At 41.5% G+C, this 16,881-nt stretch overlaps 1 protein-coding gene across 2 annotated transcripts in view; it reads left to right on the top strand.

Annotated features, from left to right (window-relative positions):
* Positions 1-16,881, top strand: part of SESTD1 (SEC14 and spectrin domain containing 1) — a 228,202-nt gene that overhangs the window by 35,392 nt on the left and 175,929 nt on the right. The window contains exon 1 of one of the 2 annotated variants that reach the window (XM_077448109.1): positions 502-584. The exons of the other annotated variant lie outside the window; for it this stretch is intronic. The gene's annotated coding sequence lies outside the window, so the exon portion shown is untranslated. Of the gene's footprint in view, positions 1-501; positions 585-16,881 lie in introns of those variants that run through there. 2 annotated transcript variants of the gene reach the window in all.

Here is a 16,881-nt window from a genome sequence, read left to right as displayed (position 1 = left end):
AAACTCACTTTGATTAGCAGCTCTTGCTGAGATTATAGTTTCAGGCACAGATAAGTAAGCAAGAAATAGTTCAGCAGGGGAAAACCCGCAAAACGCTGACAGCTCCCAGGCCGACAGAAACGGAATGTTTTCTTCTGTTGCCTGCCGCTGTTCACAGGTGTCATAGGAGCAAAATTCTTTCTTTAGAGATCACGCCGAAGATGAGAGGCAAATGAAAACCTGAAATAAGATTTAATTGTCATGTTCCTTTTTCCTGCTATGGACCTGAAATATGTACTGTGGACCTGAATGGCTCAGATTTTAGTTATGAAAGCAACCAGTTACTTTTGGGCAGCTGGCCTCCATTTAAAAAAAAAAAAAAAAAATTGTCCTTACTTTGGCCACTTGCCAGAGCTCATGGGCCGGGCCCGCTTCGGGGTGGACACGGAGGAGGAGGAACGTTGCAGCAATTATAGAGTGATGTAGAGTTAATTCAGTTTAGCATGACACCACTTGATAGAATACAATGTTCATGTGATGGGGCCAAGTACAGAAGTCCTTAGAAGAACAATAGCTTGCATACTGACGGGACCAATGGTACAAAGGTAACCTGAGATTTTTTTTCCTGTAATGGTTTAGTAGAAGACAGACAGTCTAATCACATTTTACAATCCCCATTTGCTTATCTGTAGTAATTTGGTTTATTATGTTATTAGACCATAATGTAACAGATAAGATCATGTTTTTGAAGCAACAGGTGTCTGCGTTCACTTTGATCCAATTCTTTTTTTTTTTTTTTTTTTTAAGTTTATTGAGGTGGCTATTTAAAATTGATCTAAATGATGATATCTTGTAGAATCTTTAACATTAAAGCAACATTAAAGCAATGTTCTAGCCTGTGAAAAAAAAAAAAGTCAGCAGCTACAAAAAACTGTAGCTGCTAACTTTTAAAATAAGGACAGTTGCCTGACCAGGGTCCCGCGATGTCGGTACCCCAAGCCGATTCATCAATCAGCTTTGGGTGCAGGCGCTGGCATTGCATGTAACGTGGAAATGACATACTTCGCTGTGCTGTCATACGACGGAAGTCAACATTAAATGATAAAAGGGGGGAAAAAAAACTATTAAAAAACTAGGGGGTTGTCTCTTTTTCTATACCTAGTTGCATTTTTGCCTGGAACTCTGCTTTAAAGAGGAAGTAAAGGCTAAAAAAAAAAAAAACACACCCTGTAAGGCAAAGGCATAAGGAGCATACTAGCTCATTATGAATAACTTACCTGAGAACGAAGCCCCCCGAAGCGGTCCTCCGTCTTCATGTCCGCCGCTGCCATGGATCCCGGAGTGACTTCCGGGTCTCGCTGCTCTGGCGCTGTGATTTGCAGGAGCAGCGATGACGTCGCTCCTGTGCATGCGCATGGGAGCCGACACTCGTGGCATATTGCTGCGGCCTGCCCAGTGCACCTGCGCGCCGCTGTCTACCGTGCATGCACCGTAGACAGCAGTGGCTGTTTTTAGGTAAATATCTCCTAAACCGTGTATGTTTAGGAGATATTTCTTGGACCTACAGGTAAGCCTTAATCTAGGCTAACCTGCAGGTCAAAGTTGGTTGTAAGGGTTTACAACCACTTTAAGATAGTCAAAAGTCGTTTTAAAGAGTTAGATCACCTCTCTGTATTTTTTTTTTTTTTTTTTTCTGTACTTTTTAGGGCTGAAAAAACTAATCAGAACTAATCAGCTGTTGGCTCATTAGCCATTTCCCCCCCCCCCAGTGTTATGTGACTCGTTAGTGTTACAGGGTCTCGGGTGTGAATGGGGAGCAGGTGTGTTAAATTTGGTGTTATCGTACTCTCTTACTGGTCACTAAAATTTCAACATGGCACCTCATGGCAAAGAACTATCTGAGGATCTGAAAAAAGAATTATTGCTCTACATAAAGATGGCCTAGGCTATAGGAAGCTTGCCAAGACCCTGAAACTGAGCTGCAGCATGTTGGCAAAGACCATACAGCGGTTTAACAAGACAGGTTCCACTCAGAACAGGCCTCACCGTGGTCAACCAAAAGTCGAGTGCATGTGCTCAGCGTCATATCCAGAGGTTGTCTTTGGGAAATAGACATATGAGTGCTGCCAGCATTGCTGCAGAAGTTGAAGGGGTGGGGGTCAGCCTGTCAGTGATCAGACCATACACTGCACACCGCATTAAATTGGTCTGCATGGCTGTCATCTTAGAAGGAAGCCTCTTCTAAAGATGATGCACAAGAAAGCCCACAAACTGTTTTCTGAAGACAAGCAGACTAAGGACATGGGTTACTGGAACCATGTCCTGTGGTCTGATGAGACCAAGATAAACTTATGTGGTTCAGATTGTGTCAAGCGTGTGTGGCTAAACCAGGTGAGGAGTACAAAGACAAGTGTGTCTTGCCTACAGTCAAGCATGGTGGTAGGAGTGTCATGGTCTGGGGCTGCATGAGTGCTGCCGGCACTGGAGAGCTACAGTTTATTGAGGGAACCATGAATGCCAACATGTACTGTGATATACTGAATCAAAGCATGATCCCCCTCCCTTTTGGAGACAGGGCCATAGGGCAGTATTCCAACTTGATAAAGACCCCAAAAACACCTCCAAGACGACCACTGCCTTGCTAAAGAACCTGAGGGTAAAGGTGATGGACTAGCCAAGCATGTATCCAGACCTAAACCCCATTGAGAATCTGTGGGACATCCTGAAATGGAAGGTGGAGGTGCATAAGGTCCCTAACATCTGCCAGCTCCGTGATGTCATCATGGAGGTGTGGAAGAGGACTCCAGTAGCAACCTGTGAAGCTCTGGTGAACTCCATGCCCAAGAGGGTTAAGGCAGTGTTGGATAATAATGGTGGCCACACAAAATATTGAAACATTTGGCCCAATTTGGACATTTTCAATTAGGGGTGTACTCACGTTTGTTGCCAGAAGTTTAGACATTAATGGCTGTGTGTTGAGTTATTTTGAGTGAACAGCAAATCTACACTGTTATACAAGCTGTACACTCACTACTTTACATTGTAGCAAAGTGTCATTACTTCAGTGTTGTCACATGAAAAGATAGAATAAAATATTTATAAAAATGTGAGGGGTGTACTCACTTTTGTGAAATACTGTATATGTGTTTTTTTATATATAGTTTATTCCTGTTTCACAGTATAAATTAACCCCTTATAGTGATTATTTGCTGTTTTTGTACTATAGGGCTATTTTTTTTTTAACCCCATCATGACAGGTTAAAAAAAAAAATAAAAAAAAATAAAAGCATGCTACTGCTACTAGATGTCTTTCAGGCTTTGCATGTATCGCTTTCCAGGCGAGAGTATTCGTACAAACACATACACTGTCTGAAAATTCCTTTGACTGAGATGCTATTCTGCTTTTTTGAATTTTCCTGTCGCTGATCTTAGACTCGGAGCATTTCTATCAGATTCAGTTTCTAACAGTATGTGTGTGTATATATAGGTATGTGATAGATATATATATATATATATATATATATATATATATATATATCTATCTCTATATCTCCCAAATGTAGCCGATTTGGGGTGCCATTAACTTTAACTTTATATTGACATCCGCAGCGGTTCGCAGAGAGCAGTGTGAACTGCCTGTGAGTGCGATGCTGGAACCCGCACAGGAATCGCGGTAGTTCCCACATCGGATTAGTGTGAACCCAGCCTTAGCCTCAGCCACTTATGTATATATCTTTATTTAATCTAGTTTAAAGAGTAACTTTTTTTTTTGTCAAAGTTTAGTTAGTTTAAAAAAAAAAAAAAAAAAAAAACCAGTCCCCCCTGGGTGACCAGTGTACATTTAACAAACTGTGTCCATGTGGAAAGTGAATCTGTCTGCGAATGGTCATATATTGGGCGAGGCGGTTTGCAATGCCCCCATATTTATATAACTTTTTATCTGCTTATATCCTTTGAGATATACCGTGTATCGCGCAGGAAATATTATTTTTTTCATAAAATTATAACTGGTTCCTACATTTTCAAAGCTATTTCTATTGTTTCTCAGAATCCATGTTTCTTGGCTTCCTATACCCACCAGATGGCTCTTGGATGGTACTACTGTCTGAGTTCTACATTCAGTTGTCCACCCTTGCCATTTATTCTTGACCAGCACACATGTTTAATAGCCTTCTGAAAGTCTTTTCTGTAAGCATTGGCCTGGCAGACAAAACAAGATAAGAAATATTAGTGGTTGTTTACAGAGCGTAAATGGCGCTCCCTGGCAGCACCGCGGCATTAGTGTAGGCAGTCGGAGATGGAGATTAGCTTCTGAGCCAGTATTTCATTATCACATGGCTTTAAGTTAGACGCTTAGCAGCAGAGCGTCTGTAAAACATATTCTATCGTTCTGAAGCTGCAGTCTGACTGCAGATCTACTCATCGCTGCTTGTTAAACATTGAAGGCGGCACAAGGATAAAGCGCAGACTTGGTTATCTTCCTTCTCCTCTAACAGAGTTTTTACTAGCTGCATAAAGGATATATGTATACGCCTGCTAAAAATGCCAGTCTGCGTTAACCACTTGCCTACCAGGCACTTTTACCCCCCTTCCTGACCAGGTCAATTTTCAGTGCTGTCGCTCTTTGAGGCTGCATTCACACCTGAGCTTTTTTTTAGCTCGTAAAACGCCCAAAAAAAGCCTAAAAAACGTCCAACAAAATCCCATTTATTTCAAGGGCGCCTGTTCACATCTGAGTGTTTTTTCACCTAAAGCAAATCGCTTAAACGCCTTAAGTTCAAAAAAGAACATGAGCTTCTTTGGGGCAGATTACAGGAGTTTTTTTGCTTTTTACATTGGTGACCTTTTTGATCTGTAAAAAAACCCCCCAAAAAACGACAAAATCGCGGTGAAACACGGTGCTAATTGTACGGTCATTCAACACTGTACCAATACAGTTTTGAGACAGAGCTTTCTTTTGATGATCTTTTATTGGTAAACGAATGAAAAGGGGGAGTTTTTTTATTAGTTTCTGTTTAAAAAAATTGTAAATAATTTTTCTCATTCTTCAATAATGTGCCCTGATGAGGCCGCACTGATGTGCGCTGATGAGGAAGCACCGATGGGCACTGGTTGGCATCACTGATGATCACTGCCCTGATTTTCAGTGTAGATGTCCCCTGTGTGGGTTGCTGCTTATCTGCTCTCCTCACCTCACGTGTGCTCAGCGCGAGGAGAGGATTTCTGATAACCAGCAAATCCTGTTTACATTGTGGTCAGCTGTAATTGGACACAGCTGGTCACATGGTAAAGAACCGTTGTGATTGGCTCTTTACCCCACTCTGTGATCCGCGCCATGTGATGCCCTCCCGGCAATGTGCGACTGCGCTGTAGCTACCATTCGGTTATAGTGCGGTCGTGAAGAGGTTAAGCTGGCCATAGATTAATCAAAATTCACCTGGATTTTGATACACATGTGGCCGCTCTTGCTTGAAAGATGTTGACCTAATGATCGACTTCTGTAAGATGGGCTTGTGGGAAATGTTTTCTTGATCAGCTGCAGCTGTTGATCAGTGTATGCTTAAAATACAATGTCTCAGCACACAGGATTTTTCTAGCCACCTTTTATTGTGTGGATGGAGAAATCTGTTGGATATTTTTTTTCATTCAGCCCATGAATAAAAAAAAAATCGATCTATGGCCTGCCTTAGGGAGCTACCATGTTATTAATAGGGGTAATTTTGCATAGCGTAAATCACTCTTCCAGTTGCTTGGCATGAGTAGGGTGAGCACAGAGTTCACAACGTCTGGACTCCTGAACACCCTCATAAGAATCAGGCAGGTTACTCCAAAAAGATTGAGGGGTAGGGTCTGTATCAGGCTGGAATGTGTTTCACATTCCCTGTGACATTGTAAAGGGCACATTGTAGAACGAATAATTGCATCTACACTAAAACAATTATCTTAGGCTGGCCATACACTATACAATTTTCTTATTCAATTTCCTTTAGATTTACCTTCAACTATGTAGTGCAGGGCCGGCCTGATTGCATACACATTGAAAATATATTTAGGTTTGACCTCATATTCTATGGTTAATGTAAATCTAAATGCAAATTGAATAAGAAAATTGTATAATGTATGGCTAGCCTTAATCCCCCTGTCATGGCCCACAAATACCAATGGATCTGGCCAGTGAAGTCTTTCCTGTATTTGTGTGTGTGGCAATGATGCTGCACTGCTCGTAAATTCAGAGCAGTGTTGCCACTCTCATATAGGCTGTGTCTGCTTGCACTTCAGTGAGATGAGATATTGCAGGGGGCGTGGCTATTAGCATTGTCATGGCTGATTCTCAAGCCTGTAGCTTGTCATTCGGCACCTGGCCACACCCAGCCCTGCCCATTTTTTCTGCATTGTCGAAGCAGTATTACAGCAAAAACAAACCTTTATTATGGTGAAGCTAAGCAATTCTTAGATGTGATGGCTGAATTAATTTTCTTTTTTTTTTTCTTCTATTTTCATCTGGTGGTCCAGCCAGCAGGTACATTGTTTTTCAAGCTCTCCAGCAGAATGTATCGGTTTACATAGATGAGACAAACCATTTAATACTGGCAGATTTTATTTATTAATGTAAAACTTTTATTTTTATTTTATTTTATTGATTATAAAGTGTGTCCTGGAGTTTGGCTTCACTTTGTTAGTGTATTTTAATCTGCTAGTAAATTTAACACTCCCCTCCCCCCCTCGGTTGACAATGCAGCTGTTTGTTGTGCCCTCTGTGCTCCTCCATGCAGAATGGGGGCTCTCTAAGGAGGTGTGTTACTGACCACATCACCAGCTGAAAATGGAGTGGGGGGGGGGAAGACAAAAGCAAACAGATGCAGCCACCACATCTAATGGTTGGTAAGCTACATTATGTTAAATTTTGGGTTTATTGTTGCTTTAACCGCTTCCCGACCAGCGCACGGCGATGTACATCGGCAGAATGGCACGGACAGGCAAATGGGCGTACAGGTAATTTGTTACCGTGCCATCGCGTGCGCGCTGGTCGGGACCCCCGTGATTACAACCGCGGGTCCCACGAACTAGATTGCCGTGGGGATACCCGCGATCGTCTCACGGGCTGAAGAACGGGGAGATGCCGATGTAAACACCACCCCATTCTGCCTAGCAACAAGTGACACTGATCTCTGCTCCCTGTGATTGGAGCAGAGATCATTGATCTGTAAAACACAGCCACACCCCCCACTGTTAGAAACATGCCCCTAGGACACACTTAACCCCTACACTGCCACCTCCTGGTTAACCCCTTCACTGCCAGTGTCATTTACACAGGAATCGGTGCATTTTTATAGCACTGATTGCTGTATAAATGACAACGGTCCCAAAAATGTGTCAAATGTCCGATGTGTCCGCCATAATGTCGCAGTCCCAATAAAAATCGATGATCGCCACCATTACTAGTAAAAAAATAATAATAAAAATGACATAAAACTATCCCCTATTTTGTAAACGCTATAACTTTTGTGCCAACCATCAATAATGGTTATAACAAAAATATGTAAAGAATACGTATTGGCCTAAACTGAGGGAATTATTTTTTAAATATTTTTGGGGGATATTTATTATAGTAAAAAATGCGTTTTTTTTTTTTTTCAAAATTGTCGCTCTTTTTTTTTTTTTTGTTTATAGCACAAAAAATAAAAACCGGTGTTCAAATACCACTAAAAGAAAGCTATTTGTGGGGGAAAAAAAAGATGTCAATTTTGTTTGGGAGCCACGTCGCACGACTGTGCAGTTGTCAGTTAAAGCCACGCAGTGCCGAGTCACAAAAAATGCTCTGGTCTTAAGCCAGCAAAATGTTCCAGGGCTTAAGTGTTTAAAGTATTACTAAACTCGCCACAGTAAAATAAGTCTGTATATGCAATAAGGCATGTTTATTGTAGTCACTGTGGAACTTAAGTAGTTAATGCTTCACATTGTGTAAAAAGGCTGCTTGATCCTGTGTTCGCTGATTCTCCCCTTCTTTTACTGTCCCCAATCCATGTCCTGATAGTAACCTTGGGGGGCACTCTGCACATGCACAGTTTGGTGTATATTGCTAGAGGGTTTTTTGGGGATGGTGCATGTGATCAGCACAGTGCCAATTAGCACTGTCTAGACAGAGGGTCAGGGTTATGCAGTCTTATAGGACAGTCAGAGCAGAATGAAACCGCCTCCTACAAGCTTTGACCAGTGCTCGTCCGGACACTGATAGAAATCACAAGACTGCTCTAACTGCTGATCAGTAAAGGTATTTAGCAGTTTATATATACTAAAATAATTGCAGATATAGTGAATGCAGGTTCCTGGGTTTAGTAACACTAAATACTTCTAAAGGGATGCAGACACTGCTGTTTTTCATTTGCCCTCCAGTACATTGACTGATTATAATGAACCAAACCCTCCCATCAGTCTACAAAGGACATAGTGAAACAAACGAGCAACAAATCACGGCCAAAATTGTGACTGCAAACACTCCTGCTCTGTGCCAAGATTTGGTACATGGGTTTCTTTTTGAGCTTTTTCTTTTTCAGGCTAATATTCATTACCTGCTGGGTTATACTCCATCTCCAGGTGAATGGGCACTGGTAGATCAAAGGTCTTCAGACAGTAAGTGATGCCCCTATATAACCACTCCCACACAGGAAGCACTTCAGTTTTTTACCAGTGTCTGCAGGGTGGATGGCGACGGTTTGTTTGAGCTCTCTGAGCTCCAGGTCTCTAGTCCCACAAACGGGATTGACCACTTGGATCCATTTGACACAGGCTTTATATGCTTAGATAAATGGTACCCGAGCCTCGCAAAGAAGACTCAAGATCCTGTGAGGTTTTGCCTGTAATGCGGCCTCCGGGCGATGGACACTACAGCGCTAAGGCTTTCCTGCAGGGTGATGTATGGGTCAAAGGGAGTGGACCCATAACATAAAATGGGTACCCAGTCCTTGAAGGTCCTCAAGTGACAGGAACCCGCTGTGATGGGTGAAGTTTGAGCTCTTAGTTTCTGCCCATAAGCTGCCCTGCGCCAGGATGGGTAAGTGAAACCCCTTTACTTATTATTGTGGGGTATCCCAGTGATTGTAACAATCAGTCAAGCTAGCTAAAGGCTGGACACCTGTGTGCGGTGACCATTTGAGGGCTTTGGGCTAGCTGTGGGTGTTTTGCAAAGTGTACCTTTTTTGCTTGTGTCTGGCTGTTTTTTACCTGTACGGTGTGACATTTCGCCCTGGTTCACCAGGATGAATGTGCGTTAGCAAGAGTGCTGCTGTGTGCAGCAGTTGTTTGGCGACCATGGCACACGTGCATTTGCAAAAGCGCTGCTGGACTTAACAGTTTGTTTGGCCATGGTGCACGCAGCTTTGCCGCGCACGTACATGCGCATGCATGCACAAAACGTACCGGAGCACAGCCAGCTTATTTAAGCTGTATATGCCAAGCATGCGGTACTTCCAGAAGGCAGCTGTGGGATACAGAGCAGACTCTGAACAGACACTTGCAGTGGTTCATTTCTCCTTACCTGGGTCACGTGAGTCACCAAGTGTTGCTTGGCAGGCTAAGGTGCTTAGCAGGATTGTTTTATATATGGGCTTGGTGAGCCCTATTAAAGGGCCTCTCTTCTGAGGTGTTTTAAAACTACACCCAAGTACTCTCTCTTTGTGGCTAGTAAATGTCTTCAAAAAAGAGGAGTAGGACTAACACTACAGGGAAGGGCACACCTATGTGGTCAGTAGTTTCTGATGAATCTAGTCCTATCCCTGGTGTTGTATCCCCTGAAGGACCAGAGGCTTCAGGGCGATCTGAGCCACTAGTATTGTGCCTACAGTCAACGCCGGTTCCTTACCCCCCCCTCTCTGTACCGATCGCTACAGCGGAGGGGGAAGAGATCTGTGTCAGCAGCGCTGTGGGCTGCATCTGCAGTGCCCACATCGCTGCTCACATAAATTTAACCCCTTAATTCCCTGCCAATACTCTGCCATACCCGGCCAATACTCTGCAATACCCTGCCAATACTCTGCAATACATGCCAATACTCTGCAATACCCTGCCATCTTTTTTTATTTATTTTTTATTTTATTTTAGGCTTCCCAGCCTAGAGGTGAGATGTAGGGTCTTATTGACCCCATATCTCACTTTAAAGAGGACCTGTCATGCTTATTCCTATTACAAGGGATGTTTACATTCCTTATAATAGGAATAAAAGTGATAAAGTAAAATGAACAATAAAAATTAAAGCGCCCCTGTCCCCATGTGCTCGCATGCAGAAGCGAACGCATACGTAAGTCCCGCCCACATATGAAAACGGTGTTCAAACCACACATGTGAGGTATCGCTGCGAACGAGAGCAATAATTTTGGCTCTAGACCTCATTTGTAACTCAAAACATGTAACCAGTAAAAGTTTTTTTTAAAGCGTTGCCTATGGGGATTTTTAAGTAGCGACGTTTGGCGCCATTCCATTTTGAAGGGTGACATGTTGGGTATCTATTTACTCAGCGTAACTCCATCTTTCACATTATGCAAAAACATTGGGCTAACATTACTGTTTTTTTTTTTTTTTTTTTTTTTTAAAGCACAAAACTGTTTTTTTTTTCAAAAAAAAGAGCGGTCGAAAAATTGCAAATACCGTGCATGATAAAAAGTTGCAATGACCACCATTGTATTCTCTAGGGTCTTTTCTAAAAAATCATATATAATGTTTTGGGGATCTATGTAATTTTCTATCAAATGATGATTTTTACATGTAGGGGAGAAATGTCAGACTTGCCCTGGGTGCTTCAGAACGCCTGATGGAGCTCCCTGCATGTTGGGCCTCTGTATGTGGCCACGCTGTGTAAAAGTCTCACACATGTGGTATCGCCATACTCGGGAGTAATAGAAGAATGTGTTTTGGGGTGTCATTTGTGGTATGCATATGCTGTGTGTGAGAAATAAACTGATAATATGACAATTTTGTGAAAAAAAAAGTAAAAAAAAATCTTGATTTTGCAAAGAATTGTGGGAAAAAATGACAACTTCAAAAAACTCATCATGCCTCTTACTAAATACCTTGGAATGTCTTCTTTCCAAAAAGGGGTCATTTGGGGGGTATTTGTACTTTTCTGGCACGTTAGGGTCTCAAGAATTGAAATAGGCCGTCAGTACTTCAGGTGTGATCAATTTTCAGATATTGGCACCATAGCTTGTGAACTCTATAACTTTCACAAAGACCAAATAATATCCACCAATTTGTACTTATTTTTACCAAAGATATGTAGTAGTATAAATTTTGGCCAAAATTTATGAAGAAAAATTACTAATCTGCTAAATTTTATAACGGAAACGAAGAAAATTCTTTTTTTTTTTTTACAGAATTTTCGGTCTTTTTCTTCTTTTATAGCGCAAAAAAAAAACTGCGGTGATTAAATACCACCAAAAGAAAGCTCTATTTGTGTGAAAAAGGACAAATTCAAAATGTGAGAGCACCGAAAGCTGAAAATTGGTCTGGTTATTAAGGGTGTTTAAGTGCCCAGTGGTTAAATGGTTAATCCACTCGATAGCCACCCAGTACCTGTGTGAACCAATTCCATTAAAAGCCAGTCACGCTCGCCTGTAATGCGAATTCAATACGGCAAAATATGCATATATGTGAAACCAGCCTGAAGCTCATTTTGTCTAAACCTTCAGACAGAGCCATATGGGTTGGGTTTAAAAAAAAAAAAAAAAAAAAAGGAAGAGTCCACTTTACAAAGTTAATGTTTACTATCTTAGTGAATATGGTGAAGTTTGTTCATCTCAATCGCGTGCAAAGGGAGGTTTACCCAAATTGTCCTGGTGCACAGTGTTAATTTTTTATGTTAAATTCCGATTTGGTTTTAGTCATAGCCTCTGGACGATCCGATTCCTGTCCGAGTTTGCAGATCGCACTGTTTGTGGGGAAAAAAGGACGTCAATTTAGTTTGGGAGCCACATCGCACAACCGTGCAATTGTCAGTTAAAGCAACACAGTGCCGAATCGCAAAAAGTGCTCTGGTCTTTGGCCAGCTAAATGGGCCAGGTCTGAAGTGGTTAAAAAGGGTATAAAAAATAAAATAAAATTTAATTTAAAAAAAAGCTATCCTTTGCTAAACATTCTTTCCTATCACTTTGCCATATAGCCAGTCTTTTCTCAAATCGCATTCTAGAAGAACACGGTTTAGTAGAAAAAGTCAAAACCACCTCACTTTGATACATACATTAAATACCTATTTCTGGCAGTCACCTGTCCCTCTTCCATCTGGATAATCTGGGCAACCCAAGAAGAAGCAGCTCGTCCCTTGCTGGCAACCCCCTGGGATTGGTCACAATTCCCAGGAAGCTGCAGGTCCATTCACAGTGCGCAGCATGACTTGCGCATTGGGGAGTCAGTTGTGAAGCCACAGTTTGTCTCCCACATCCAAGATGGCAGCGCCGCAAACCCAAAGAATGGCCTGGGTGAGGACAGCACTGGATCCCCTGACTGGCAAGTGAGTGTTTGTTGAAAGTCAACAGCTACAGTATTTGTAGCTGTTGACTTTTATTCATTTTATTTTTTTGATTGAAGATCTCCAAGCCATAACCAGTGGATTTGTTCAAGCAGTTGATGTGCTATGTGAGTAGAACAACTTTTATATTGTTTTTAATGTTATAAAAAAGTAGAATTGTGGAGAACCAAAGGAATTATTGATTAAACCTTTCTGTGATGTGAAGGTAATAAAACGGAGCGTTTTTCCAATTTGATTTGAGAGAAAGCCATGAATGCAGTTTAATGTGAAGAGAAAAATCACAATATTATGAGACCTGCACTAAAGATATTTTTACTATTTTATGCACTTCACATATACATATATACACACACCGTGGGGAAAATAATTATTTGATCCCCTGCAGATGTTGTAAGTTTGCCCACTTACAAAGAAATGAAGGGTCTATAATTTTTTATCATAGGTATATTTTAAATGATAAAGACAGAATATTAAACCAAAAATCCAGAAAAACACATGAAACAAAATGCTATAAACTAAATACACGGGTCGATTTTCGAAAGACTTTTCTTTCGAAAATCTTATCTAAGAATTTTCATTTGTATTTCGCACCATTAGTGAGCTGCAGCAACAGCCGATTTTCGTGCTGCCATCAAATTTGAGTAATCGGATATGTTGGACATTTTTTGAAAAACAAACTATTTTCGAATCGATGATGGGAGAATCGTGCGAGAAATGGAAATCGAAAAAGAAATGTGCATAGAAAGAAAATTCCCGGAAAGAACATGAGGTGAAATTGAAGGCTTGGTTGGTCGAATTTCGAAATCAATGATGACACCATCGGATCACAAAACACACAATTTTTCTGATTTTCAAAAGAAAATTCTTTCAAAATTCGACCATGCATGGTCAGCCTAAGTTGCAGTTTAGTGAGTAAAATAAGTATTTGATCTCCAAGCAAAACATGACTTGGTACTTAACGGAGAAACCCTTGTTGGCAAGCACAGAGATGAGATGTTTCTTGTAGTTGTTTACCAGGTTTGCACACATATCAGGAGGGATTTTGGTCTACTCTTCTTTTTTTTTTTTTACAGATCTTCTCTAAATCCTTAAGGTTTCTTCTTGGCTGTCTCTTGGCAACTCGAAGTTTCAGCTCCCTCCATAAATTTTCTATAGGATTAAGGTCTGGAGACTGACTAGGCCACTCCATGACCTTCATGTGCTTCTTCTTGAGGCACTCCTTTGTTGCCTTGGCGGTATGTTTTGGGCCATTGTCTTGCTGGAATGCCCATCTTCAGTGTTCTGGCTGAGGCAAGATGATTCTCATCCAAAATTTTATAATACATGACCCTGTTCATTGGCCCCTCAATGCAGCAAATTTGGTCTGTACCTTTAGCAGAAAAACAGCCCCAAAGCATAATGTTTCCATCTTCATGCTTGAGTGTAGGGATGGTGTTCTTAGGGTAATAGTCAGCATATTTTCTACTTCCAAACACGGTGAGTCAAGTTAATGCCAAAGAGCTCAATTTTGGTCTCATCAGACCACAGCACTTCCTCCCAATCCTTCTCTCAATCATTTAGATGTTCATAGGCATTCTTGTGGAGGGAGATTCGCCGTGTTTGGAGGAAGAAAAATGCTGACCATGACCCTAATGACACCATCCCTACAGTCAGTCAAGCACGGATGTGGTGCGTTATGCTTTGGGTCCTTATCTCTGCTAAAAGGTACAGACTAACTTTGCTGCATTGAGGGACCAATGGATGGGGCCATGTATTTTAAAATCTTGGATGAGAATCTTTTTCCCTCAGCCAGAAACTGAAGACGGGTCATGGATGGGTCTTCCAGCCAGCATGACAATGACCCAAAACATACCGCCAAGGCAATAAACAAGTGGCACAAGAAGAACATTAAGGTCATGGAGTGGCCTAGCCAGTCCCCAGACCTTAATTCTATAGAAAATGTATGGGGGGGGGGATCTGAAACATCAAGTTCCCAAGCGACAGCCAAGAAACCTTAAGGATTTAGAGAAGATTTATAAAGGAGAGTGGACCAAAATTCCTCCTGAGATGTGTGCAAACCTGGTAACCAACTACAAGAAACTTCTTACCTTGCCAACAAGGGTTTCTCTATCAAGTACCAAGTCATGTTTTGCTTGGGGATCAAATACTTTTTATTTTATTTATACTTATTTTAAATAAAAATATTTAAAATATTTTATTGACTGAAATGCAACTTCATTTATAACATTTGTATCGTGTTTTTTCTGGATTTTTGGTTGATATCCTGCCTTTATCATTTAAAATGGACCCTTGATTTCTTTGTAAGTGGGCAGACTTACAAAATCTGCAGGGTATCAAATAATAATTTTCCCCACACTGCATTGTTTAGTGCACTTAGAATTTATAAACGGATGTATGCACTTGATATTTAAAGGGATTGTAAAGTGATTTTTAATTTTTTTTATTTTAAATAGCAAACATGTTATACTTACCTCCACTGTGCAGCTCGTTTTGCACAGAGTGGCCCCGAACCTTCTTCTGGGGTCCCTCGGTGGCTGTCTCGACTTCCTCCCGCAGGTACTTCTCACGTTCATGCGAGCTCCCTCGCATGGTGAGAAGCATCTGCGGGCGCGCTCCCGTGATACAGCCGGCGGCTATAGCCGCTCTCTGTATCACACGGCCCCGCCCCCCCGGCGCTCTGTGTCAGTGGATGTGATTGACAGCAGCGCGAGCCAATGGCTGCGCTGCTTTCCATCCATCCACTCCAGCCAATCAGCGGCCAGGCTGAACAGTGGAAAGGACGTCGGGGGACAAGCGCAGGATTTTCGAGGGGTGAGGTAAGTGAAATGGGGGGACTGGGGGCGCAGGCACTGTCAGATGTTTTTTCACCTTAATGCATAGAATGCATTAAGGTGAAAAAACATTTACCCTTACAACCCCTTTAAGATAAATGGGGGGGGGGGGCATGATGGTATAAGAACTTCAGATTTCATTGTTACCAAGTTGTTTTATGCACCTTGTGACTGTAGCTGCTGGATTTATAATAAAGAAGAGCAGAGCGTGTCAGATATTGTATTCTATAGGTTCTAACTATGGTCTTTAACCAAGAACAGCTTTAAAGCAGATTGAAATGATCACATTTTAGTTTGCCAAATGTTTTGGCTCAATATGTAGAAAGGACAGTGGTTAAAAAAAAAGAAAAGAAAAAAAATACGATTCAGAGAGCCAACAAAGACTGCTGATTGTAAAGCCAGGGTACAAATACAGAATATATTATTTCTGTTCCTCTGCAAGGCGTACAGAACTTCTTCAGCAGATGCTGAGATATCGCTTATACTGACAGAGGATTGGAAAAGCACAGTGGCTGCACTCCACTAAAGGTTTGTGCTGTCAGCCATCTCTGTGGGGGAGATATAATACAAAATGTGCAACGAGCAGTGAAGTGCACCAACCAGTCATGTGCAAACTGAGCTCATTTCCTTCTATGTTGCTGAATAGCGTGCAATGCTAAAATGTCCTATGAAGCCATATATAAAGTTTAATGGGGAAAAAAAATCAGTTGTAAAAGCAATGGCAGTGACCACGGATATCCATAGGACAGTTGTCTGTATTCAATATAATCTACATGACTTTTTTGTTTGTTTAAACTACATGTTCATTCTAGCGAACATACAATAAAATAGCCATACTTTTTAAACTGAGGTCAGAAGGCCGCCTCTGGGGCTAGCAACACATTACCAGTGGCAAGCCATGCAGAAGAGACTGCTATTTACCTCTGTGGACACACGCGCTGGTCAAACATTGATGAATCTTGCTTTCTAGTAACAGGATAGCAAGGTCTCATTGGCCCCATCTCATTGTCCCCACTAGCAAAGGACACAGTAGATTCTACGCAAAGGTTTTCAGCGCTTGTATATTCACTCTCAGATATACAATTGGGCAAATGAGGATTTTGACCAAATCATCATTCTTATGCATATTATCTGAACTCCGAGCTTCATAAACTTGAATGCTTATTGGATTTAAGCATATCAGGTGATGTGTAATGAGGGAGGGTGTGGCCTAAGGAACACCCTATATCAAAAGGTGTGCATAATTAGGCAGCTTCTTTCCTCAGACAAAATGGGCCAAAAAAAGATTTAATAAAAAAAATAAAATTAAAAAGTCCTTCAGAGGGATGCAGCACTCTTGAAATGTCTAAGATATTGGGGGGTGACCACAGAACAAAACGTTTTGTTTCAAATAGTCAACAGGGTCGCAAGAAACGTGTTGAGAAAAAAAAAGATGCAAATTAACGGCCAAAGATTTAAGAATCAAAACGTGAACCTGCCAGGAACCCATTATCCTTCAGTGCTGTCATATTCCAGAACTGCAACCTACCTGGAGTGCCCAGAAGTACAAGTGCT

The sequence above is a fragment of the Lithobates pipiens genome, unplaced genomic scaffold, assembly GCF_037356315.1.
Source record: "Lithobates pipiens isolate NorthernLeopardFrog02 unplaced genomic scaffold, aLitPip1_a1.2 Scaffold_22, whole genome shotgun sequence".
Taxonomy (NCBI): domain Eukaryota; kingdom Metazoa; phylum Chordata; class Amphibia; order Anura; family Ranidae; genus Lithobates; species Lithobates pipiens.
This window is presented reverse-complemented; position numbering and strand designations above follow the sequence as displayed.